At 35.8% G+C, this 26,237-nt stretch overlaps 1 protein-coding gene and 1 long non-coding RNA gene across 7 annotated transcripts in view; one reads left to right on the top strand and one right to left on the bottom strand.

The window, feature by feature from the left end:
• Positions 1-14,215, bottom strand: part of LOC123705270 (ecotropic viral integration site 5 ortholog-like) — an 85,714-nt gene extending 71,499 nt beyond the window's left edge. For 2 of the 4 annotated variants that reach the window (XM_045653981.1, XM_045653985.1), the window contains exons 1-2: positions 14,065-14,215; positions 12,531-12,641 (exon numbers count right to left, since the gene is read on the bottom strand). The gene's annotated coding sequence lies outside the window, so the exon portion shown is untranslated. The remainder of the gene's footprint in view (positions 1-12,530; positions 12,642-14,064) is intronic. The other 2 variants (XM_045653982.1, XM_045653984.1) reach the window with 1 other exon arrangement.
• Positions 14,216-15,131: 916 nt separating this feature from the next.
• LOC123705271 lies at positions 15,132-24,588 on the top strand. 3 transcript variants are annotated; one of them, XR_006753286.1, is made up of 4 exons: positions 15,132-15,427; positions 16,110-16,211; positions 16,875-17,036; positions 24,460-24,588. It is a non-coding gene; the product is annotated as an uncharacterized LOC123705271 (long non-coding RNA). The 3 variants fall into 3 exon arrangements; XR_006753285.1 differs by lacking the exon at positions 15,132-15,427 and adding an exon at positions 15,526-15,786; XR_006753284.1 differs by lacking the exon at positions 15,132-15,427 and adding an exon at positions 15,526-15,942.
• Positions 24,589-26,237: the final 1,649 nt, after the last annotated feature.

Here is a 26,237-nt window from a genome sequence, read left to right as displayed (position 1 = left end):
ATGTCTTTTAAATTATGTCGTAGGTATTATATTTTTAACCCCCAACGCAAAAAGAGGGGTGTTACGTCCGCTATGTATGTTTGCGTGTCCGTCTGTGCAACCGTAGCTCACTAACGGGTAAAACGAATTAGATGCATATATATAGTTTGTTACATTAGTTGTTCTTAGATATACCTACTTAGTGTATCAAAATCGGTTCATCCGTTTATTATAATATATAGGGGTAAAAGTGGGAATAGAAAAAATGAATGTTGTCAGTTATACCCAAGTGATATATCAAATGAAAATAGACGACGACCTGTCAGAAACAATTAGTCAAATTTTATCAAAATAGGTTCATCCATTTATTTCATACAGGGGTAAAAGTAGGAATAAATAAATGAATTTTATCAAATATACTCAAGTGACGTATCTAATGAAAGACATGACGTGTAAAGTACAATAAGACATATTTTATCAAAATTGGTTCATCCATTTATTGGATATAGGTATAAAAGTGGGAATAAAAAAATGAATTTTGTCAAATATACCCAAGTGGCATATCAAATGAAAGGGCATGACGTGAGAAGTATAATGAGGCATAGGTATCCATTTATTGGATTATAGCGGTAAAAGTGGGAATGAATAATCGAATGTGGTCAAATAATATACTCAAGCGGCATATCAATTGACGTCTGAATTACAATTAGTCATGTTTTATCAAAATCGGTTCATCTGTTTATTAAATATAGGGCACCTTAGGGGTGATATAGTGGGGATAAATAATCCAAATGGAGCACCAAACGAAAGGATATGATGTTTACATATAGGTACAATTAGACATGGTTTACATCAAAATCGGTTCTGCCATTTACTAGGGGTGAAAGGGAAAAGTTGAAAGTCTGTGAAAGTAGAAGGATATGGGAGCGGGAGGATAGCCATACCCTGGAAATTTTGAACTCTTTTGTACCTAAGTTTTTTAGCTCAGTTTAGTAATAAATTTTACCAATAGTTATTTTGTGTTATTATTTATTTTATTTCTTAATTGTAAAATAATCTGTAAGTACTTATAATTTAGTTGTTTATGGTAGTACGTGTTTCAAGACGTGTTTACTCAATAATTGTGTATTAAGTAGTAACTACTATGCAGTCACTATTCCACGCGGACGAAGTCGCGGGCACAGCTAGTAAATAAATAAATGTATATTAGCCCTATCTTAATATATATAAATCTCGTGTCACAATGTTTGTCCTCAATGGACTCCTAAACCACTTAACCGATTATAATAAAATTCGCACACCATGTGCAGTTCGATCCAACTTGCGAGATAGGATAGGTTTTATCCCGGAAATCCCTCGGGAACGGGAACTATGCGGGTTTTTCTTTGAAAACGCGGGCGAAGCCGCGGGCGGAAAGCTAGTGATAATATATAAAAAGGCTAGATACGTTACCTCAGTCACGCACCATTCAGCGTCGTAGCTGGACGTTCTTTTTATATTTTAATCGGCAGTTGTTATTACGAAGTACATGAGTGAGACATATATTATATCTCGTGCGTGAGAGTGAAAGAGAGAACAACTGTATTGGTGATAATGCGTTAGTAAGTAGGTATGTATTAATTACGGTGTTTTTTAGTGCAATGATGTTGGCGTATGCCGCGTCTACTAGTATAATAGGTCATTGTATTAGCCCTATATACAACGCAACTAGGCTTGTTTGACGAATTCGTTTATCAAGTGTGCTTTAGAAAATAAAATAAAAATAAAAAATAAAATAAAATAAATCTTTATTTCACCTTTAAAATATACAATATTGATTATGAGGCTCTGGCTCTCTTGCTAGGCATAGCCTGTGTTAAGAAAGCCAGTCCCTTCCCTTAATACATTGTGGTCTAGATAAAGGTTAAAACAAAAAGAAAATTTATACAAAGGCAAAAATTAAAAATAAAAGAGGGATAGCCAACCCAATGAATGTGTGGTGTGAGTGTTTGTGTGAGTGTTTGTGTGTGTGTTTGTGTGTGTGTTTGTGTGTGTGTACGTGTGTGTGTATGTGCATGTATGTGAGTGAGTGTGGGTGGATGTGTGTTTGAGTTTTTGTGGGAGTGTGTGTTTAAATTATTTGGATAACGAGTGAACATGTTGTGTAATCGGTATTATTACGGTGAGTTGAGTTACATTAATAATTTATTTAACTTGTGAGATAAGGAGATTTTCTATGCCATCGTAATCATAGTCGTCTAGCCATGATAAAATCGTTTTCTTGAAGGCGTTCCTATTTAGCTTTTTAACATTAATATTGTTCAACTTGTTGTATATACGAGGAGCTAGTACTCTGTATGATTTGTTAGCAAATTTACTTTTAATAGCAGGTACAGGGCATCGATCTATCCGTTTATTCGCTACTTGAAGCGTGGGTAGCGTTGTATTATGTAGCCTACTAAATAGTGAACAAAATAAATATAAGATCAATCGTGTTTGCCAACGCTTTGAGGTCATAAATACAGATTTTGTTGGACACGCGTCGTAGGCACCGCAACCGCTTCTAGACGCGGTGAATTGACTGTACCACGCGCCTCGCGCCCGGTGTAGTGAACGGTTACGCAAGAAATCATCTTGCATCGCACGTTCTAGGAGCTTCAAACATAATTCTATTTCATACATCAGACGCTATCGCTCCGTTGAGACGAGTAGACCATGCTCAAATTGCTGTGCCGCGCGCCGATTTTTTAATAATATTGTTTCAATATTGTTTTTTTGAAAATGGTAAACAACAAAAGAACATTGAAACTTCAGAAACGAGAACTAAAAGAGATTCATATTTAAATGATATCTAACTAATTTTCGAAGATAAGTTAATATAGTATTGTAATCATATTAATAAATAATTATTATTCATAATAAATAATAATCATTATTATTTATTAATATGTATTAATAAAAAATACGACTTTCGATTCATTTCAGAAACTTTATGCAGGTGAGTTTAGATATTACATAAATATGTAATATCTAATCACACTCACACGAATTTATGCAAATGCATAAATTCGTTTCCGTGGGCTGAGTATTGACGTTAAAGTTTCATAGTGTTACATCAATAAAATCAAGAAAGATTTATATGTAGTATATTTTTTTATGAATTACTTATTACCATTACTACTATGATTACCTACTACTTATTTGTAGATTCCTATGGTTGTTCCAGTAAATAACGTAAATAGGTTGTGAATAGTAGGTATATATAATATAATATATTCACAATCTGTATTACTAATCACTGATGCAGTGAACTCCCATAAATAATTATAATCCATACTATAATATTATAAATGCGAAAGTCACTCTGTCTGTCTGTCTGTTACTCAATCACGCCTAAACTACTGCACCAATTTGCATGAAATTTGGTATGGAGATATTTTGATACCCGAGAAAGGACTTAGGCTACCTTTTATTGCGAAATATGTACCACGGGCGAAGCCGGGGCGGACCTCTAGTAAATTATAAAGTTATACCTGCTCATTATTTGAAATCTATCGTAAAATTAGTGGCAAAACTGAAACGTTGGCTCCCGTGTCCACCAAAAAACGTAGACCACTGTTTAAGTTAGTCACGCAGAGGCGGTGGGATGGTGAGAGGGTGCAGACATCCGCCGCTGACTGCACCTTATTTAGTTTTCCTGGTTCTGGATTTTCTGCTTATTCCATGAGCACGGCTCTGTACATTTGTTAGCTCTATGGCGAAATTTTGCGTGATAATAACAAAGATCGCCGGCGCTTCGCGACACACGTCGTATCGTATTACGGCCACGGGATATTGCGCGGGGCCGATTATTGTTATAATAATTTGGTTTTCTGCGTTGAGATATTTGAATGTTCTTCAATTCCATTATTTGTGTAGACAATTGAGCTACCTGCGCTTGTAAACTGCGTAAATGAGCTTGATCACACCAAAATTCCGGAGTTCTTGGTGATCCTGCGACTTTTGCTAGCTCTGATGCTGTGCTGGTTGACGGTGTTCCGTTTTCAATAGTCATTTTGGAAAAAAAATTATGGCTTCTTGTATAGTTGACGCAGAAGATGAGCAGCAGTATAATCACGTCGCGTTGGCCAGAATATTATTTTGAGACGTGATTACATTTGGTTGGTTGGTTAGCGACTGGCTGCTGTATACCATATTAAGATTCGCAGATCGGTTTCGCATCCTAATATGGTTACACAAATATTGCTGACATAGGTATACAATATATTGGTAGGCACAGTATCTTTACGGGTTTCAATCTCGAAAATACCACAAAACGCAGCTGTGAAAAAAAACCAAACAAACAAAATTTACCAGCTGAATTGACAACCTCCTCCTTTATTTTTGAATTCGGTTAAATATCAAAAAGGTAACAGCCCTATAGCTTCAACAGTGCTTACGTCATAATTTCATCACAGGGGCTTAGTTTCCTAACTGTATGTATCTGTCAACTGTGGCTTTAGTTTGCACCAATGTTGAGAACTGATATTTTAAACTCTCTATCACAGAATACATAATAGTAGCTAAACGCTACAGAACGGACACTCTCCGCCTCCCGCCAAAATTAAACACTTACCTCACCCCGCACGATCAGCCTAAAAATGGTCCGCATTTTTCTGCAAGGACGATACGCCTACGAAGATTGATAACATTAATCAAATTGACTTAAAGTAATTTTATTATTTTGGATTTGTGATTATCGTTTTTCGTTGAAAATGGTTAGATATTGTGATTTGTGCTGTTTACGGATGTATTTCATCAGAAAAACGCGATTTTTTTTTTACGCTAGTCACAAATGTGCCAACCATAAAGCGTTAACACACACATTTGCAGTCTCTACAGTGTGACTGTCAAAACGATAATTTTGTATGGAGTGTCCGGGGTGTGCTCTCTATGCAAATAATAGATTCACGCTATGCAGACAACACGAGCTTTCATTGTGCAATTGTCATTGTCACTGCTTGTCACTGAACGTCTATGTCTCTTTTCCTCTTGACATAGATTTTCAAGGAACAAATGTACTCTTTCATCTTATTTAAAAATTTGTTATCAAGACAAATCGAATTTGGATTATTAAAACCAAAACGATCATGTTTTCATAATATCAAACAAAGTTTTTAAATTTTATAAATACCTGAAAGCAAGGAACGGCTCCTTCAACAAGTCTTTTTTGGCCATGTGAGTTTATATATATTTCATCACATTTAAAATGTCTTGAACATATTCGAGCATAAACACGAGGTTTCCAGTAACGATCACACCTTTCATTCGTGACTGATGCGATCCATTTAATTTCTCCACACTGTGTTTTTGGGAAATCTGTAAAACATTTTTTATTAATATATTTTTTTCTAACTATACCAGATCATACGGATTTAATTTTAATAATAATATACACCCTTTAACCCATTAAAGGTTAAATTAAAACTACAAAATATTTTCTTACTTTTCTTTTATTTTCATATTAAAGGAAGTATAAAGATAAAGGAAAGGAAGGAAGTAAAAAGATAATAAATAAAAAAATTTTTGGAAAATTTGGTTTTTCAGGAAAATATAGGGGTTTGATATTGAGTACTTGTACTTCTCTCTGTGGTGCACAATAAAGTATTTTTGTTTGTTTGTTTGTTTTGTTTGAGTACACTGACCGCCTAACTGTTTTCAGGAACTTCTTACATTGCCAACACTCTTGAACTGCAAAGTACACACCGCAGCTGTTAAACAATTTTGCGGGGTTAGTGTCCAACTTCATCTTGAGGTATACCGTATACCCTTCAACAACTGATGCTGCTTGATTTTCTTGGTTCATACTTTGGCGTAAATAAAATCGTGCAATATGACGTCAGAACATGAGCTGATCCATAGGGTTATCACATATTACACGTAAACGCCAGGACGCATTAGAAACAGCCATATCTTGAATTTATATTTTTTGGTTTTTATGGCATTCAAATGCTTTATAAATATAAATTTATAAAGAATAGAAAAAATTCGATCACGAGGCGGGACTTGAACCCGCATCCTTCGCGCCATTCCGGGGCGGATGCCTAACCAACTCAGCCACTCGTGACCCGCCTGAGCAATCGAATTTATTCTATCCTTTCAGTTTTATGTGTCTTAAGGGACACACCGCGCGCCATCTATTGAGATGATTTAACAACCATTTCAACCAATATGAAGCACTTTTCAGTGAATACAATATTGTAACGATGGAACACGACCTTTTCTTGAATTTATATTTTTTTGGTTTTTATGGCATTCAAATGCTGTATAAATATAAATTTATAAAGAATAGAAAAAATTCGATCACGAGGCGGGACTTGAACCCGCATCCTTCGCGCCATTCCGGGGCGGATGCCTAACCAACTCAGCCACTCGTGACCCGCCTGAGCAATCGAATTTATTCTATCCTTTCAGTTTTATGTGTCTTAAGGGACACACCGCGCGCCATCTATTGAGATGATTTAACAACCATTTCAACCAATATGAAGCACTTTTCAGTGAATACAATATTGTAACGATGGAACACGACCTTTTCTTGAATTTATATTTTTTTGGTTTTTATGGCATTCAAATGCTGTATAAATATAAATTTATAAAGAATAGAAAAAATTCGATCACGAGGCGGGACTTGAACCCGCATCCTTCGCGCCATTCCGGGGCGGATGCCTAACCAACTCAGCCACTCGTGACCCGCCTGAGCAATCGAATTTATTCTATCCTTTCAGTTTTATGTGTCTTAAGGGACACACCGCGCGCCATCTATTGAGATGATTTAACAACCATTTCAACCAATATGAAGCACTTTTCAGTGAATACAATATTGTAACGATGGAACACGACCTTTTCTTGAATTTATATTTTTTGGTTTTTAATATAAATTTATAAAAAATATAGGCGCGAAGGATGCGGGTTCAAGTCCCGCCTCGTGATCGAATTTTTTCTATTCTTTATAAATTTATATTTATACAGCATTTGAATGCCATAAAAACCAAAAAATATAAATTCAAGAAAAGGTCGTGTTCCATCGTTACAATATTGTATTCACTGAAAAGTGCTTCATATTGGTTGAAATGGTTGTTAAATCATCTCAATAGATGGCGCGCGGTGTGTCCCTTAAGACACATAAAACTGAAAGGATAGAATAAATTCGATTGCTCAGGCGGGTCACGAGTGGCTGAGTTGGTTAGGCATCCGCCCCGGAATGGCGCGAAGGATGCGGGTTCAAGTCCCGCCTCGTGATCGAATTTTTTCTATTCTTTATAAATTTATATTTATAAAGCATTTGAATGCCATAAAAACCAAAAAATATAAATTCAAGAAAAGGTCGTGTTCCATCGTTACAATATTGTATTCACTGAAAAGTGCTTCATATTGGTTGAAATGGTTGTTAAATCATCTCAATAGATGGCGCGCGGTGTGTCCCTTAAGACACATAAAACTGAAAGGGTAGAATAAATTCGATTGCTCAGGCGGGTCACGAGTGGCTGAGTTGGTTAGGCATCCGCCCCGGAATGGCGCGAAGGATGCGGGTTCAAGTCCCGCCTCGTGATCGAATTTTTTCTATTCTTTATAAATTTACAGCCATATCTATCACAATAATATATGTAACTAGTATCTACTACCACTATTTTCCGTGAACATTGTCTACTGTTCTGGGATGTAAGGGAGCACAATAACATCTCAGTGCTCCAATAGTCAACCTCACCTTCCCGCGGTGTATCCTGATGAACAACGGACGAGGCTCTGACGACCGACTGATGGCGGTATAACCATCCGAAGCAGCATAGTAAAATTTTGAAGGCCGGCAATGGGCAGCAGCATTGTTGGTTCGAAATACTATGCTCTGCGGTCGCCAACCCGCATGCCCAGCGTGGCGACTATGGGCATTTACCTCCTATGGCAAGTCACATTCAACCACGACCCCCAGTTCCCGGTAGTTCTACTATTCCCGGCTACGGCGGCGGTCGTGGTAACGGTAGAACAGGGGGTGCGAAGAATCCCCGGGCTACGGTAGGTCGCCAAACCCAATTGACCCTCGCAACGTACAACGGACCCACGCTACGGCTCGACGAACATCTAACGCAACTGGAAAGTGGAAGAGGAGCTAGGGAAGATAAAATGGCATATTCTGGGGTTATGTGAAGTCCGCAGAGAGGGGGAGGACACCATAACCCTTGAATCGGGGCACCTTATGTACTTCAGAGAAGGAGAACGCCTTTCTCAAGGTGGAGTTGGCTTTCTGGTCAATAAAGTCCTCTGTCGCAACATTGTCGAAGTCTCAAGTGTGTCTCCTAGAGTTGCGTACCTTATAATTAAGCTCACCAATAGGTATAGCCTGAAGGTGGTACAGGTTTACGCACCGACATCGACACACTCTGACGAAGAAGTCGAAGGATTGTATGATGACATATCGAAAGCCTTACACAATACCAAGAAGGCACATAAACCAATACAATGTTGTGATGGGGGACTTCAACGCTAAAGTGGGAGTACAAACAAGCAGTGAGTCGGCTATAGCACCGCACGGTTTTGGAAGCAGAAACCAGAGGGGTCAAATGCTGGTTAATTTCCTTGTAAAAGAGCGACTCTACTTGATGAATTCATTCTTCAAGAAACAGTCCCAGAGGAAATGGACCTGGCAAAGCACTGATGGTAAAACCCAAAATGAGATTGATTTCATCATTACGAACAAAAGGCGCATATTTAGAGATATCTCAGTGATTATAAGATTTAAAACGGGTAGTGATCACCGATATCTTAGAGGCACTTTAAATATCAATTGCAAGCTTGAGAGAAAACGAATGATGAAGTCAACACTCCGGCCTAGTATGCTAGAAACTGCTACGGATACCGAAAAATTTCAGTTAAATTTGAGCAATCGATTTGCTGTCCTGGAAACCACTGATGATGTTAACCAGAGACTCCGCCAAATAGTCAACATCCTAAGAGGCGAAGGCGAAAGCCTTTTTAAGAAGAAACCCGCCAACAAGAAATGTAAGCTTTCGGGGGAGACTCTGACTCTGATGAATAAGCGACGTGATAACCCACCATCAGCTTTGTCAGAACAAAGGGCACTTAATAAGGAAATAAGCAGGATGGTACGACGCGACCTTAGATCCCATAATGCTCTTGTAATTGAAAAGGCAATTGAACAAAATCGTAAGGTATTTGCACAAAAACTGGAAAGATCCCATCTGACAAAGTTGAAGTCATCCACAGGGAGCGTCCTAAAGTCGGAGTCGGAGATTCTGTCGGAGGTTGAATACTTCTACAACTGTTTGTACAAGTCACATGCATCTCAACCCGCTCCAATTAATAAAGACCCCAGAGCCACTTCAACCCGGCATAACACGGATGAGCTTCCTGAAGTCCAGTGAAATAGAGTTGGCCCTAAAGCAACTCAAAAACGGGAAAGCCTCGGGAGAGGATGGAGTTACGACGGAGCTTCTTAAAGCAGGTGGAGCCCCTATCCTAAAAGAACTAAAGGATATATTTAACTCTGTTCTTTTCACCGGGAGAACACCGAAGGTGTGGAGCAAAAGCATTGTGGTGCGCTTCTTTAAAAAAGGCGATAAAACCCTTTTAAAGAATTACAGGCCCATATCGCTTTTGAGCCACATCTACAAGTTGTTTTCCAGGGTTATTACAAACCGTCTTCAACGGAGACTCGATGAATTTCAACCCCCTGAACAGGCCGGGTTTCGCAGTGGATACAGTACCATAGACCACATCCACACAGTGCGGCAGATAGTACAGAAAACCCAAGAGTACAATCAGCCCCTGTGCATTGCATTTGTGGACTATGAGAAAGCTTTCGACTGCATTGAGACCTGTACCTCTACCATATGAGTTGACATAGTTAAATCGTCTGACGTAATTACAATAGCAAACGTGAATAGTTCTTAACTTTCACGAGATTATTTATCGTGACTGACGTATCTATCGTCGAATAGTTATAAACTACGACATAATATGTCAAAATTAGAACTCATGGTGCAAAAATTGTATGGTTACTACAGCGAGTGTAGTATAGTTTACTATACGTTATCTACTGTAGTTTACTATTGCACCTCATGGTAGGCTTTTTAGTTTCGCTACGGCACACTAGGGGCGCTGTACGAAATTTTATACAAACCGCTTACTACAATCGCTAGCGAGTATCGTGTGCGTAAACTCATGGTAGAGCTTCTGGTTTATTCTGGAGTCTTTGCAGCGCTGCCAGGTTGACTGGCGATATATCGAAGTGCTGAGATCACTGTATGAGGCCGCAACCATGTCCATCCAAATCCTGAACCAGCGTACGAAATGTATCCATCTACAGCGAGGCGTAAGACAAGGTAACGTAATCTCGCCGAAATTGTTCACCAACGCGTTAGAGGATATGTTTCGGACGCTGGATTGGAAAGGACGAGGCATCAATATCAACGGTCAGTGCATCTCACACTTACAATTTGCCGATGACATTGTCATTATGGCTGAATCGCTGCAAGAGCTGAAGCAAATGTTGAACGACCTAGTTGAATCTTCCTCACGCATCGGACTCCGCATGAACGCAGAGAAAACAAAGGTTATGATTAACGCTCATGTCTTACCGGAGCCGATAAACATCCAAGGAGTCTCTCTCGAGATTGTTCAAGAGTATGTCTACCTAGGGCAAATGCTCCAACTAGGTGGGAACAATTTCGAGAGAGAAATCAACAGGAGGATACAGCTGGATTGGGCAGCTTTTGGTAAACTGCGTCGAGTCTTCTCGTCGTCACGACCACAATGCCTCAAGACAAAGGTATTTAATCAGTGCGTCCTACCAGTCATGACCTACGGAGCCGAGACGGACACTGACAGTGCGACTGGTCCACCAACTCAAAGGCGCTCAGCGAGCTATGGAGAGAGCTATGCTCGGTATTTCTCTGAGGGTCCACGTCCGAAACGAAGTAATTCGCCAGAGAACAAAAGTAACCGACATAGCTCAACGAATTAGCAAACTGAAGTGGCAGTGGGCCGGTCATGTGTGCCGCAGAACGGACAACCGCTGGGGCACACATGTCTTAGAGTGGAGACCGGGATTCGGCAAACGTAGCGTAGGACGCCCTGCTACACGGTGGAGTGACGACGTCCGCAAGGTTGCTGGCCATAACTGGCGGCAAAGAGCCAACGACCGGGCTCAGTGACGTGCATTAGGAGAGGCCTACGTCCAGCAGTGGACATCGAAAGGCTGATGATTGATTGATTGTCTACAGGTGAAAGAATGAAACTGAAAGATGAAGGTTGCTTGTCCATTATTTTCAAATATTTGTATAGGGTTCAGGCCCTTTACGAATAGCATTTATCTTATCAGCAACTTTCGTTGAACTCTAAAAAGTCGAAGAATATGAAGGAGTACATTTACGCCAGGTTGGGTTCGGATTTGAAGAAGATTGGCGGGTTGCATCAAGTCGTGTTCTCTTTGACGCAAGAGGTTCACCATCACTGTCACTGTGCATATGGTCCTCGTCCTCAAGAGGATAATGATAGTATCCTCTTGATTTCTAAATACCTCAATAGTACCAGGTACATCTTGCGGTAAAGGACACGCCGCCATATCCTCATCGGCACCCTCCTCTTCAACAGTCAATATGCTTGGATCAGGTGGTATGATAGCCAAGTCACATTTAACATCTTTGCTACCCTGTAACACAGTTTCAACAGCTTCCTGAAGCCTATGGTAACTAGTTTCAAACTCAAACTCAAACATTTATTTATTCAATTAGACTTCTTTTAGAAGCACTTTTGAAACGTCATTACATATTTTAACATTTACCACCGATTCGGAAAGCAGTATCTACGGAGAAGAACCGGCAAGAAACTCCATACTTAGTTGCTCTTTTTAATCATGTCAGTTTTACAATTTAAGTTTGAGCTGTATATTGCTATTTCTTCATTGTAAAGTATCAAAAAGTAAACAGTTATTTTGATTATGTATGTCGTCAGTGTACTCAACTGAGTACAGTTACAGTTACAAGATTCTAGTTTTATGTTAGGTAACTATATGTAATTTATGTAATAGTTTTTATTACCATTCTGTTACATCTAATGCATTAATATAAATCGAAATAAATCACTAATTACTTGAGAAAATCTAAAATCATTTACTTACCTCAATGACGTTTCCATATCACAACTTCAACTGGTACTTTTTAATAAAAAAAATCGCACTACCTACTCACTTATTTTTTATGAAGACACTTAAAGGGCTTTACAATGAAGTAAAATAATAAAGTACAAACATACACTTAATAAATTCTGGAATTGATGCCAAGAATTAATATAGTTGTACTCAAATGAGTATGGTGACTTCTAATGGGTTAATAAACTAGCACACTTTCCTTCATACTTTATTTCTTATGAATATTATTATGCTGACCTTATATTTGCCATGCATGATGCAGTCTATTGTGACCCTCCCCAAACATTCAGTATAGCCCTATCTGTCAGAACGCACAATAAATTCACAAGAATTCTTTAAAAATATACTTTTAGTGTACTTAAGTACTTACCTATGAAAAGTGATTTCCTTATTTACGTAGGATGCGGATGTGTTATTCTGGCATTTAAAAAAGGCACAGTAGTGAGGCATTTTTAAACCACTCTTGCTGTTTTAACGTAGACTGAAACAAAGGAGGTCCATTGGACTCGGTTTAGAAGGACCGCGCGCGGCTATCATGTGCTGTATGGAACATCTTTTTGTTTTAATCTAAGACCTATTCTATGAAGAGTTTTAAAAAGTTTCTTAGATACTAGTTTTCCAGCCGCAGCTTCGCCCGCAAGCAAAGAAAAACCCGCATAGCTCCCGCTCCCGTGGGATTTCCGGGATAAAACCTATCCTATTTCCCGGGGTAAAAAGTAGCCTATGTCCTTTCTCGGGTATCAAAATATCTCTATACCAAATTTCATGCAAATTGGTTCAGTACCTAGTTATTGAGTAACAGACTGTAAACAACTGTGTAGTAACAGACAGACACAGAATACTTAATACCATATTTTATAACAGATAATAATATTATATAATATATTTAGTTATAGATAAGATATAATATAATATAATATAAGAGGCTTGATCCCACAGACAAACTGCATGTGCAGTTTTGTTGGACCCAGGCCGAGATTCATAGATCGCACTTTAACTTTACTTTGATGGAAAGATCTACTTTCACCCAAAAATATATTTCTTAGTCGTGTCAAGCTCATCTTTACTTTCCAGAAACTATACTTTACTTAGTAAAGGCTAAGGAGCCGATAATCATGACTTTGGTCTCAAAGTAAACTTTACATGACTGTGCGTATAAATCATGTAGGCCTTCATTTTAAACCAATTTCCTAGAACAGAAACACATTTTAATATGGTTGGGTTATAGATCGAAACGTCATGTTGAGTAACATTTTTTTGTTGATGTGTTGATCGTTGCATCGTTTCGTTTGTCTTATAACATTATTATATTTTTCTGACGAATTTCGCTGTGTCTACCGGTTTTTGATATTTCTACTATAATCTTCCTACATGATGGTTTTTTTTCTAAACATTTAATTTTTGATATAAAAAAAAAATATATGTTTAATAATATATGTATAATAATATATGTTTAATAATATATGTTTAATAATAATATATGTTTTTTATGGAAATATAACTTAATTTAATAATATTATGTTCACAAAAACATAAATTATGCGTATAAAGTAACAGTTAGGTTACACGTCCCCTGTACTTTACTTCGGGACCGTACTTTTCTAAGGAAAGTCAAGCAATTCTCTCTAGACTTAAGTTATTGTAATAATTTGTAATAATAATTTCAATAAAAAAAAAGACAAACAGAGTTACTTTCGCATTTATAATATTAGTATGGATTAAGTTTTATTTAAAAAGTTATTTAAAATCTATATTTTTATTGTAAAAGTATATAATCGATTTCATATTGTATTCACATAGTTTTTACAACAGCAGGTACTGGTCTTGTACTTTCATAAATGATCACTATCGACAAACCACAATATAGCATCTATATTTTTATCCATAAAAAAATTGGTACTCACATATTGGGGATACAACACGTCCTGAAATTTAGTAGGTACGATTTTAACTTTTCTTTCAAACACCGATGACCGAAACTACAGAAAATACAAATGTATACATAAAATATCGGAATCGGATGCGGATCCGCCCAGCTGGCACGATTTCAACAGACAACCAATTTCAACCACAGAATAAGTATTAGCACAGAGCAAGAAGCTTATATCTAATACACTGGAGATTGCACTATGAACGTTGACTTGCCACGGGAAGGTATGACCTTGAATGACGCCTGGTTGTTTTTTGTCCCTTTCACACCTAACTTGGCAACTTGGTGTGAAAGGGATGAAGGAACAACCAGGCGTCATTCAAGGTCATACCTTCCCGTGACAAGTCAACGTTCATAGTGCAATCTCCAGTGTATTAGATATAAGCTTCTTGGCACAGAGCAAGTAATGAAGTATAGGTAGTTTTCCAATTACAGCACTAGAGCGCATTATGCGGCTTATAATACTTAAAGAATCTGTTAAGATAAGAAAATATTTACAATTATTTACACAACTAATCAATTTTAAAGCTTCAAAAACTGCATATAGACTAGAGTAGATAATTTTTGAAACAAAATAAAATCGCAGTCGGATGAAACCCATTAGAAAAGGAGGGGAATATGATGAAAATAAAAGGAAAAATAAATTACGGTCAATCCGAGTTCGGGAAGTGGGAGGGGGGAGCTTTTAAGAGAAAAAAATGGTTTCTTTCGATTTCCGACAAAACTACAAGTCCTACGGAAAAAAGTTCAATGGCAAAGTTGTAGGTAATTAAAAGTTCTACAACTTTTGTAATCACAATTTTTTCACATAACCTCAAAATTTAGGTGAAAAATTAAAAAACCAAGTTTTTGGTCTTCTATTTTTATCTACTTCAACAATTTTTTTTTCTACGAAATTTGGTGGAAACTTACTTTATTATGTCCCGAATGCACTGTAATTTATTTGATTGAAAATATTTATTTTTTCGCCTTATTTTGAATTACTTAATACCAAAAGAACAACCTTATTTTCAATCGAAAAGTCACCCGTCAAAATATCAGCTTTTTTCAAAAACTTGGGGAGCCTTTTGTTCATTGCATATAGTTCCATGGTTCATTGAAATCTCTACTTTCAGGTGTAAAAAAAATAAACATTACCATAGTAAATGTTCTCAGGAAACGCATACAAACAGTGTGATAATGAGCTTCTTATGAGCTTTTACTAAATCAGGCACACCAAGGCACACTGCTCGAACGACCTGATAAGTTTTTATCGACATCATTTGGCTTTTGAATAAGCTGTAAAATACAGGGTGTCTCAAAAGAAAGTTTATATTTTGTGGATGAATAAAAAAAAAGTAAGCGGTGTATTGAAAAAAATAAAAATGTTTACTAATTATTAAAGTGCATAATATGGGAATTAATTTCTTAAAAATAATATCGTCCAAATGCAGTCCATTGCGTTCACGGCACTCATTTAATCGAACACTAAAATTATTTATGACAGCTCGGCAGGTAGACACAGTGATGGCTGCCATTTCGTGTCGGATATTTTCTTTTAAATGCACTAGAGAAGTTGGTTTTTTGGCATACGCTTTAGATTTAAGATACCCCCACAAGAAAAAGTCCATGGGAGTTAAATCAGGGCTGCGTGGAGGCCAATTATTATCACCTTTCCTAGAGATCAATTTTCCCGAAAAAATTTCATGAATTAGAGGTAAAGACATATTGGATGTGTGTGATGTAGCTCCGTCTTGCTGCAACCATGTTCTCTGGTTATAGCCAGGAAAGTTTTGCAGTGCAGGCACTAAAAACTCGTCTACCATCGCTCTGAATTTACTGTAACTGCACGCCCCCTTTCGTCTTCGAAAAAGTAAGGGCCAATAATTCCTCGCTAATTTCTATTCTTGATAATTTCTTGTGGGGGTATCTTATTACCCCCACCTTCACCAGTATGTCAGGATCTACATTATCAAATGCACCTTGCACATCTAGAAATACACAAACTGTGTGTAATCTCTTGTCTTTTGCATTTTTCAGATCACTTATAACAGAAACGAAACTGTCAGCACAACTTCGTCCTCTGCGGAATCCATATTGAACATAAGGGATAACACTGTTCGATTCTGCGTACCAATCAAGGTGAGTTTTCACCATGTTTTCAAATATCTTTCCAAGACATGACGACAGTGAAATTGGACGATAGGAACTAGCCTGTTCAGGTGGTTTATCTTGTTTAAGTATAGGTAGAACACATTGAGTTTTCCATGAACTTGGTATTAACTTTTTATGCCAAAGATTATTAAGAACATTCAAAAATAAATTTTGTATTGATTCAGGTAGATGTTTAATCAATAAATATGGAAAATCGTCTAAACCAGGACTAGTATTTCTCCTAGATTGTAAACTCATTAGGAATTCAGTTCATGAAAAAGGATCCAATAAAAATCGTGATTGAGGATTTTCATTATTAATATTAAAATAATTGTCTAATTGAACCCGGTCAGTCAAATTGGTGCTATCTGATAGTCTATCCAGTAGTGGTTGCACAAATTCATCTTTATATCACTTATTACTAATTCTGATATTCTTAAATCATTAATCAGATTCCAGATTTGACTGATGGGAGTAGTTCTATTGAAACTGTTACAGAAACTATTCCAGCTAATTCTTTGTTTGCTCCTTGATAGTCCTTTTTTTAAAGCATCAAATTTTTTATAGTTAATGTAATTATTAATGGTTGGATCATTTCTGTACCTCTACAATTTCAATGTTTCATAAGATTTAATAACAGATTGTTCACAGATGCTGTTCCGCCAGGGAGCTGGTGGTCAACTCCTGAAGTTGGTCCTGGTGAATCTAGGAATTACAATTTCTTTGAGTTTATCAAGCCGATTACAGAACTCCTCATAAGATTTCATCGGGTTCTCTGCACTGACTATCATGTCTTGGAAGACTGATTATGAGGTTTCTGTATAATGAGTCCAATCAGTTTTGTTATATAAAAATTTGTTAACATGTTTATTGATTGTGTATCTTTCAATGCACATAGTAATGTCTGTGATGGTTGGGTAATGATAACTACCCATAGGATCATCATACACAGACCACTCACAAAGTGGGGCCAATTCGGGGCTAATAAAACGGGTATCATTTAAGCTATCACCAATTTAATTAGTTTTGTGTTTCTTAAATAATAGGGTTTGCCCTCAAAATAGTAGATCTGTCACCAAAATGTAGTCACCAAACAATGCAAAATCAGTTCCACAATAAATCACCTAAAATCCTGAGATATAAGGTCTAGTACCAAATAAATGTTTTTGTATGTATTATAATAGGTGTGTCCTAATAAGTTTTTAAACAAACTAATTTAAAGATTACCAATAAATCATATTATGTTACTAGAAAATTGCATTAAGTTCAAATAAAAAATTAGGGTTGTCATCATCGTTTCAACCAAAAGATTCTGCTACTTAACAAGACTCCCAAGGTTCTAAATTTCCACTGGTAGTATAAATTATATTTAAATAAAATTTTTAGCAGAGTAGTAAATAAAACAATTAAGGTGCATTGGGGTAATTCCGGCCACGGGGAAAATACGTATACTTAAGTTCAATTAATAAGTAACTAGTGATAGATTAAGCAAATATGTATGCTAATAATATTAAACCTATATATCTTCATGCCCTTACTTCAAGATACTTACGATAAAGCAATGCTCTGAAGTGGTATACACAATCTTCCGAAATTACCCCTCATTCGAAATTCCCCCAATGCACTATAAAGTCAAAATAATCAATATTTATTGTTTAAAATAATTACCACTGAACAATCAGCGCTGGTTTAAAATAGCTGGCTTATGGCTAGCAGAATCTATACATATAATAAAATCGTAGGAAAGTCAAAACTGTACATTGAATATTTTTTTAAAAGAATACATAATCCATGATCTATAATCGATATAGAAGCCAAAAATACAGTTTTTAGAATTTTTGTCTGTTTGTCTGTTTGTCTGTAAGTTTGACCGAGCTAATCTCGAAAAGTACTGCATAGATTGACTTCAAATTTTGCATGAATATTACTAACAGGTCGGGTGAGGCTATAGGCTACATATTATCAAGCTATCACCTACGGGGGAGGAGCTGTGAACCTTTATTTTTCTTACGTATTCCGTGTATTACGACAGCGTACAATCTAAAGACTCATGTTTAAATGTTGGTTTCGAGTAAGCCATGCTATTATCTAGCTTTACAAAATAAAAACTATGTCATTTACGTAATTTGGGCAGAGAAACAGTTTAATGAATTAAGTAGTATAAAGACAAATTAGAAACCGCGCCATCTATTAAATATTATAAAAATCAAATCAATTTACACGTTAACTATTGGAAATTAATAATCAAATGACGCATATATAAATGTTGTTTGGCAATATCTAGATTGACACTATAAAAATTATGCCATTTAAGTAACTTGGGAAGAGAAACATAGCTTAGAATGTAAGTTGTATAATGTTAATTTTGTAACAGCGCCATCTATGAGATTTCGTAAAAATCAAATCAATTTACATGTTAACACTACTGAACACAATGTCAAAAATTAATAATTTAAATATAATTATGTTATTTATTTATTTAACTCTTTAACCAATATCTTCCGTTCCCTATAAGATATATTTCGTGTAAATAATAAACTACATTTTTTTTAAAGTGAGGGACGAGGGTAGATGTTTATTATTTTAAGTAAATATAGACACCATTATCAACAGTTAATCTAATGATTGTGTTCCAAAGAGTATAATAATATATTGTTGTGTTCATTAGTTACAATTTTAAAAATCTTCGTGTTTTATAAATTTACTAGCTTACCGCCCGCGGCTTCGTCCGCTTTGTCTAAAACCTAATAAATTGTATACTAAAACCTTCCTCTTGAATCAGTCTATCTATTAAAAAAACCGCATCAAAATCTGTTGCGAAGTTTTAAAGATTTAAGCATAGAAAGGGACATAGGGACACAGAAAGCGACTTTTTTTATACTATGTAGTGATATTTATAAAGCAATTGAATGCCATAAAACCAAAAATATCATATGCAATCTTCGTGTTTTGTGAATTTTCACCATCATGCGTTCCCACAAAAGGTAAGTTGTTACTTACAGGTATTTATTGAAATGAAATGAAATGAATGATTCTTTTATTATTTTGAGGTGCATTGGGAACAGAAGTTTTTGATAAAATTTTATTTGTAAGTAGCTTTTTTATAGATTTACAGTTAACTTTTGATTTTTTTATTTACAGATTCAATGCTAATAAAATTATATCGCCTTTGGAAGACGATTTCTGCTGATATTTTTACTACACCACTTGAAAATTGATGATTTGATGATAAAGACAGTAGCAGCGAGGATTAAGTGGAAATTAGTAATCATCCGCTTCGTCAATTTTTGACTGAAGTTAATGTCCAACGTCCAATGGTTCAATCATTGGAAGTATCTCGGGAAATTTTGGAGGATATTTTTCAGGAAGGAGAGGAGGGGCAGCCAACCACATATCAAACGTTTTAGTTCCGAAAAAAATGTTATTGCCAAATGAAACGTAAATTTTGCACTCACAACTTTACAAGTAATGTTTTTATTTTGACTTTGCGGTTATCTGATTATAATATTTATCGTTATGGCTATCGACGTACCGACCGTACTGGGATCAGAGTAGGTACATGATATACAGTTCATCATCCAGGATTGCTTAGAGCATTTTCACACTGAAAAAGATGTTTTCTTTGAATCGTAGTTGCTTCATTTATTTATTTTTAATCATTTTACATAATATGTTTTATATTTTATAAATATATCATTTTCATTATTTAAGTAGATAAAATAAATTATGTAACGGTTTTATAAGAAAACACATTATATTTGTTAGGCGACGGTGATTTCTTCCAGAAAAAAAAAGATTTTCATCAGCTCAATAAAATTGAATAGTATGTTCTTAGTTATTCTTTAGATTCACAATTATTGTAATGAGCATTTCCGCATGCAAGTTGTATCGTAGTTTAGATATATCATAGTTTTTACATATTAAAGTTCCAACAAAACCCTCAAATTTTTGAGTAGAGTTGAGCAAGATAATTTGAAAAATGTGCCGTGTTAAGTATTATAGAAAAGGTTAGTTCGTTGGTAATTATTATTTCTTCTTCATTTACATGTTGTTAGTAAAAATAAACTTTGACTAACAGTCAAAGTAGTCAAAGTATATTTTAACTAATATCTACTACTTAATATCTATTATACTTATGTTCAGTATTTATCTGTATTATTATTGCTTGACAATTAATATATTTTCATGTCGTATACCAAATTATAAACATACGTTTAATGTGTAATTAGCTGGATTTATTTTTACACACTCACAGACTTATATTTTATGTTAAATGTTAAAAGAGTGTTAATATGTAGTGTAAATCATAATACATTTTTTCACAATTAACAATAATCCTTTTTTCTGATGGTGTTGGCATTGAATTAAACCGCGCTGTCGTTTCGTTCACAAAAAGTGATGTTATGAGGAGCATATTCGGTCCTCATATCATAAAAAATCTGTGCGAAAACAATAAACACGTGTGAGGCCCTCACGGCAGATCGGGGCGGTCTGACGCGAAGTGGGGACAGCGTTGTCACTGTATCGCTCTAGCCACGCTGGTCAACAGACTTATTCGTTAGTTCAGTTTTGTATTAAGGCCGCTGTGACATCCAACCCGTGAGACAACCAAACCCGGTCTCCCCTACTATCCCGTGAGACCGAAACCTTCACTGAGAGGGTATGACGTCTCACAGCTGATCGCAAACGGCATATTGTACTATCCCGTGAGACCGAAACCCTCACTGAGAGGGAATTTCGTCTCACTACTGATCACGACAGTCATATTTTATCTCGAGAATCTGAAACTTTACTCAATATGAAGACCGTTTGACAAATGATAGGGTGCATCATAATAAGATGAACATGAGCATAAGCAATGACTAGAGTAGGGACGCGAATATTACAATTATATGAGACAAGAACGATTAATAAGTTTGTTTCATGAAAGATTAAGAATTGAAACTATTCGGTCTCTGGAAACGTACGAATAGCGAGAGGCCCGTCTTACTGCAGACAGATTTCGTCATAGTCTTAATGTCTTGAGGTAAACAATCTACGAATTCGGTGGTGTGGTCTGACAAATATAAAAGTGGGTTTGCTTATAACCTCACAATTGATTACAGATCATCTTCTGTATAGGCGATATTAACGTAGTATGTTCTTTTTGTAATGCTTTAAAGTGTAGTAAGGCGAGTCGGCTTTCGTTTGAAGATACACCGGAACCTTTGAAATCACTACTTTTAGAGGAACATACTGTGCAATTAGCGTTTAGCTACTATTATGTATTCTGTGGTGCAATCAGCAATGTAAACTGTTATTAGGCAATATTCGCTCTTATAGTAGTGCGTTTCAAATGATCCTTTGGTGCTCAATTATAATTATCAGAAGATCCGTTCATGCTTACTTTTAAGATACAAGGTCAAGTTTACCATTTTATAGGATCCCTTTTGCCTGAAGGGCAACCTAAGTTTGTATAAATATATTTTGTATTCGACTACAACGAATAGTGGAATACAAGAAATCAATATTTCTCAAATTTAAAACTGAACTCATTTCACAATTTTAGAACAGGTTAATTCGTATGTATGCAGTTTTAAATCGACATTAGAAGCTTTTCCTCAAGATGGTGATATCGGCACTCAGGAACTCCCTGGACGTGTTATAACGCCCAGGCCACAGTATTACAATTTTTCCTACAGTAGGGCGGCGAATGTATTTTCGCATAGCAACGGAGGGGAACTCGCGGGGGGTCAAGTGACGCGGGCCACGTACCACAAACATGCTTAGTTTGTGGTACCGAGCGCGAAAGATAGTCATAGAAATCGTGTTTTTAGTAAAGTTACTATGTAAACTAACGTAATTTAATACTTAGGTACATATTCTATAATGGTGTGCTCGAACTGTTAATCTACATTTAATTTAGATTATTATTTGATACTAAGTAATGTAGAATTTAAATCACATTCATTCATGTTTTCTTCAGATTTTAAGATTTTCCTATCAGAGTGTTCAATTTTAATGTAGTTAAATTTTATAAGAGACAATAATTAAGAACATTTTAAAATAAAGTGTCACGTATTTTTTTTTAAACGACGAATGACGAAAAACGACGTAATCGCGGACGAAGTCGCGGGCAACAGCTAGTAGTAGATAAAACACTTAATTAAAGTTAAAATAATCAATATTTATTCTTAAAAATAATAACCACTGAATAATCTGACTACCCATAGGTTAGGCCGGATTGGTCAATTTTTAAAGCGCGCCAATTTGTCTCCGCCCCATTGATCATTTTTTCATTAAAATAATTATAAATTGATGTATTAAATTGGTAACGAATACTATTAATTTCATATCTGAACGAAATAAAATGTTACTACTGTATTGGTGACAAAATATCAAATAAAAAGGAGTCGCAGTCAGAGATCGATAATCGATTTATTTGGTGACAGATCTACCATTCTGAGCACAGAGCTATTATTTAAGTAACAAAAATGTTATTATAAGAACGAAGTTTATATTCATGTAATGCAATATAATTTTATTTTACACATAATATAATAACATTAATTTGATAATTCATACCTGGGAACAATTTTTGTTTATCTGAGAACGAAAATATTTCGTGGTGATAGATCTATTTATTAGGTTAATGTACCACGGGGAGTGCGCCGAGGAACTTTTTGACCTTATTCCGGCAGCTCAATTCCACTATCGCACATCCCGCCACAAAAACCTATTCCATCCTCACCACCTGGATGGTTGGCGCAGCACAACAGTACGTTTCAACCGTAGCTTTCTTCCACGGACATGTAAGCTTTGGAACAATCTACCATCAGCTGTGTTCCCGAGGAACTATGACTTGGGGACTTTTAAGAAAAGAACATATCAGTTTCTCAAAGGCCGAAAGCAAGCCGCCTCTTAATTCACGGACAGCTCCTCCTCCCATCTCTTTGTTCCGTTTTTATCCCATCCCATTCCCCTCTTTGGTAGGTAACACTCACAACTTACGTTGTGGACGTCTATGCGCGACGCACTTCGCTATTAACATCAGGCATTGCGTCTGCTCGTTTGCCCTCCAATAATATATAAAAAAAAGGTTATACAACTTGATGCCTAATATAAATTTTGGTGATAGAAAATATAGTTCCCTAATAAAACTGACATCTATTGCTGAAGGATTGCGTGTAGGATAATTTACAGTAGTGAAGCTACCATTATTCAAAATACATAAATCATATTCATCAATTATATCACACAAGCCACACACACATTTTGACCACGAGCTTTAGTAGATAGACATCCAAAAGCAATATGGTGTGCATTGAAATCACCACTCACAAAAAGAGGTTTTGGTAAATCTCTTATAATATTACGCAATCTATTCATTCTTATATTATGTCCGCTTGAGGGCAATACACACAAAGAATAGATAGTGTAGTATTTTCTGTATATAAACTTATTGCTATATTTTGTTTATCTTCATAAAAAGAGGTATTTAAAACATTGTATTTCAAATGTTCCATAACTAATATTCCCACACCATTACGAGCATTTTTACAATTTCTGTTGTAAAAATTAGAAATAAGAAATGATTGATGATCTTTCAACCATGTCTCATTTAATTAACATATATCAATATCTTTTTCATTTAAAAATTTTATAAGAAGAGGTTTTTTGTGATTTGCACCTTGGACATTGAATTGCGCAATACGTAAAGAGGGAGTTCTATGAGTTTGTGTATCCATTATGTTGAAAAATTTTTAATGAGGATATCTTTAATTAATGATGAAGTAATTGGTTCGTTATCACTTTTATTGCCTATTTGGATCAGTGTATGTAATAGGGCCATAAGTACATCACTGTTTCCAATGATTTGTGATTTTATATCGTGAATATTTACATTCTTTAATACAGGTTTAATATTTACAGACTTATTTACAGGTTTTTGTACAATATTTACATTTTTATTTACAGGGATGCCACGTGATGGCAGAGAATTTTTCTTCTCTAATATTTTATTCATTTGAATGGGACATACTTTAGAAATAGCTAAATGAGGTCCAGAAATGTGATACTGAAAGTTTGTGTTCCTACTAACTCGTGTCCTACTTTTTTCATAAATCGTCTAACTGCAATAATTATTTCATATACTGAGGTTAACTTTGTAAACAATTCTTTATTTCTGATTATACCAGTTTTTTATATTTGAGCTGCTGGAATATATTATGCTTTCATATTGTACATATCTTTTCAGATGTTGCTGTGATTGAGAAAATAAGTAGCGGTATTGTGCTGATTGAAGGTAACAACTATTTTATTCGCGCTAATACGTCTCAGTGCCAACTGCCACTATACCTTTAATATTAAATATGTGATTTAAATAGACTGGACTTTTATTTCCTATTTTTTCTTCTTTATTTTTGCTTTCCACAAATACTTTGAACTGCATGTTTATATTACTGTCCGGATAAAATCTTTTATATTTTGGTTTACGGAAAGGTACAAAAGGGGAGTCACAACCAGAAACATCGATCTTCTGGGCTAATTTTATAATTTACTTCTTTACACTTTTATATATTATGAATATAATTTCAAAACAGCTATGAACCACTATAAACCGCGCTTTTTCAAATTCCCGCTAGAATCAGCAAACTGAAATTTCGTCTTACGCGACATCGTTCGACGTTCAGGATTAGGTACTAGGAAAATTATTATTTATAATTATTATTTTTTTAATTTCTTAATAAAAATTATTAATATTTACACAGTAATAATTAAATCACATTGTGACGAGCTAAAAATAATTAATACCTTTAAATTAATTATTGTAGAAACTAGCAGCGCCATCTATGTTTATATACAATAAATATTATATACTGACAGCAGTTTCGTTACTGTTTCATTCGATTTTCCAAGTTGGCAGTGTCACTAACTTAGCACTAATGACTACTCTGTTCTACGATGGCGCCAGTATTCGCAAAAAAGGAACCATACTTCTACCAGAAACCTGGGCAGAAATCTTCAGTCATTTGAAAATGCATTCGAATTTCCTGTACATTTGTTACATCTGCTAACAGCGATTCGACAGTCAGTCGGTAATGCTTAGATATAAATTACTTATATACTAGATTTCCGCCCGCGGCTTCGCCTGCGTTTTCAAAGGAAAACCCGCATAGTTCCCGTTCCCGTGGGGTTTCCGGGATAAAACCTATCCTATGTGTTAATCCAAGTTACCCTCTATATGTGTGTTTCATTGTAATCGGTTCAGTAGAATTTGCGTGAAAGAGTAATACACACACACATCCTCACAAACTTTCGCATTTATAATATTAGTAGGATAGGATAGGATGAAATGACAAATTTTCTCAACACCTGCTTATCACCACATTATGGTTTCTGACTGGAACTTACCTGAAACAAGGAATTAGAAATTAATTTTATATAGAAATATAATATAAGAAACAATAAAAAAAAATCTGAAAATCGTCTGTAACTCTTATTACCTACTGAACGTAGCTTTTATGCATTCCTATTTTATATCCCTACTAGTGGTCCGCCCCGGCTTCGCCCGTGGTACATGTTTCGCAATAAATGGTAGCCTATGTCCTTTCTCGGGTATCAAAATACATATCTCCATACCAAATTTCATGCAAATTGGTTCAGTAGTTTATGCGTGATTAAGTAACAGACAGACAGACAGAGTTACTTTCGCATTTATAATATTAGTATGGATAGTATGGATTGGTTAAATTTTTGAAACGTGATCTCGAATTTCATTTATTTGAGGTGTCTAATCAATAGCGGTGAATTTTCATAAGAAACTTTTCAAGACAATAAATGTGTACGAAGATGTATAAAACACTAGGTTTCCGCCCGCGGCTTCGCCCGCGCAGTCAAAGAAAAACCCGCATAGTTCACGTTCCCGCGGGATTTCCGGGATTGCGTCATTTTTCCGGGATAAAAAGTAGCCTATGTCTTTTCTCGGGTATCAAAATATCTCCATACCCATGCAAATTGGTTCAGTAGTTTAAA

Source organism: Colias croceus, chromosome Z (genome assembly GCF_905220415.1).
Source record: "Colias croceus chromosome Z, ilColCroc2.1".
NCBI classification, from domain to species: Eukaryota; Metazoa; Arthropoda; class Insecta; order Lepidoptera; family Pieridae; genus Colias; species Colias croceus.
Note: the sequence above shows the minus strand (reverse complement) of the source record. Positions and strands in the feature narration are given on the sequence as shown.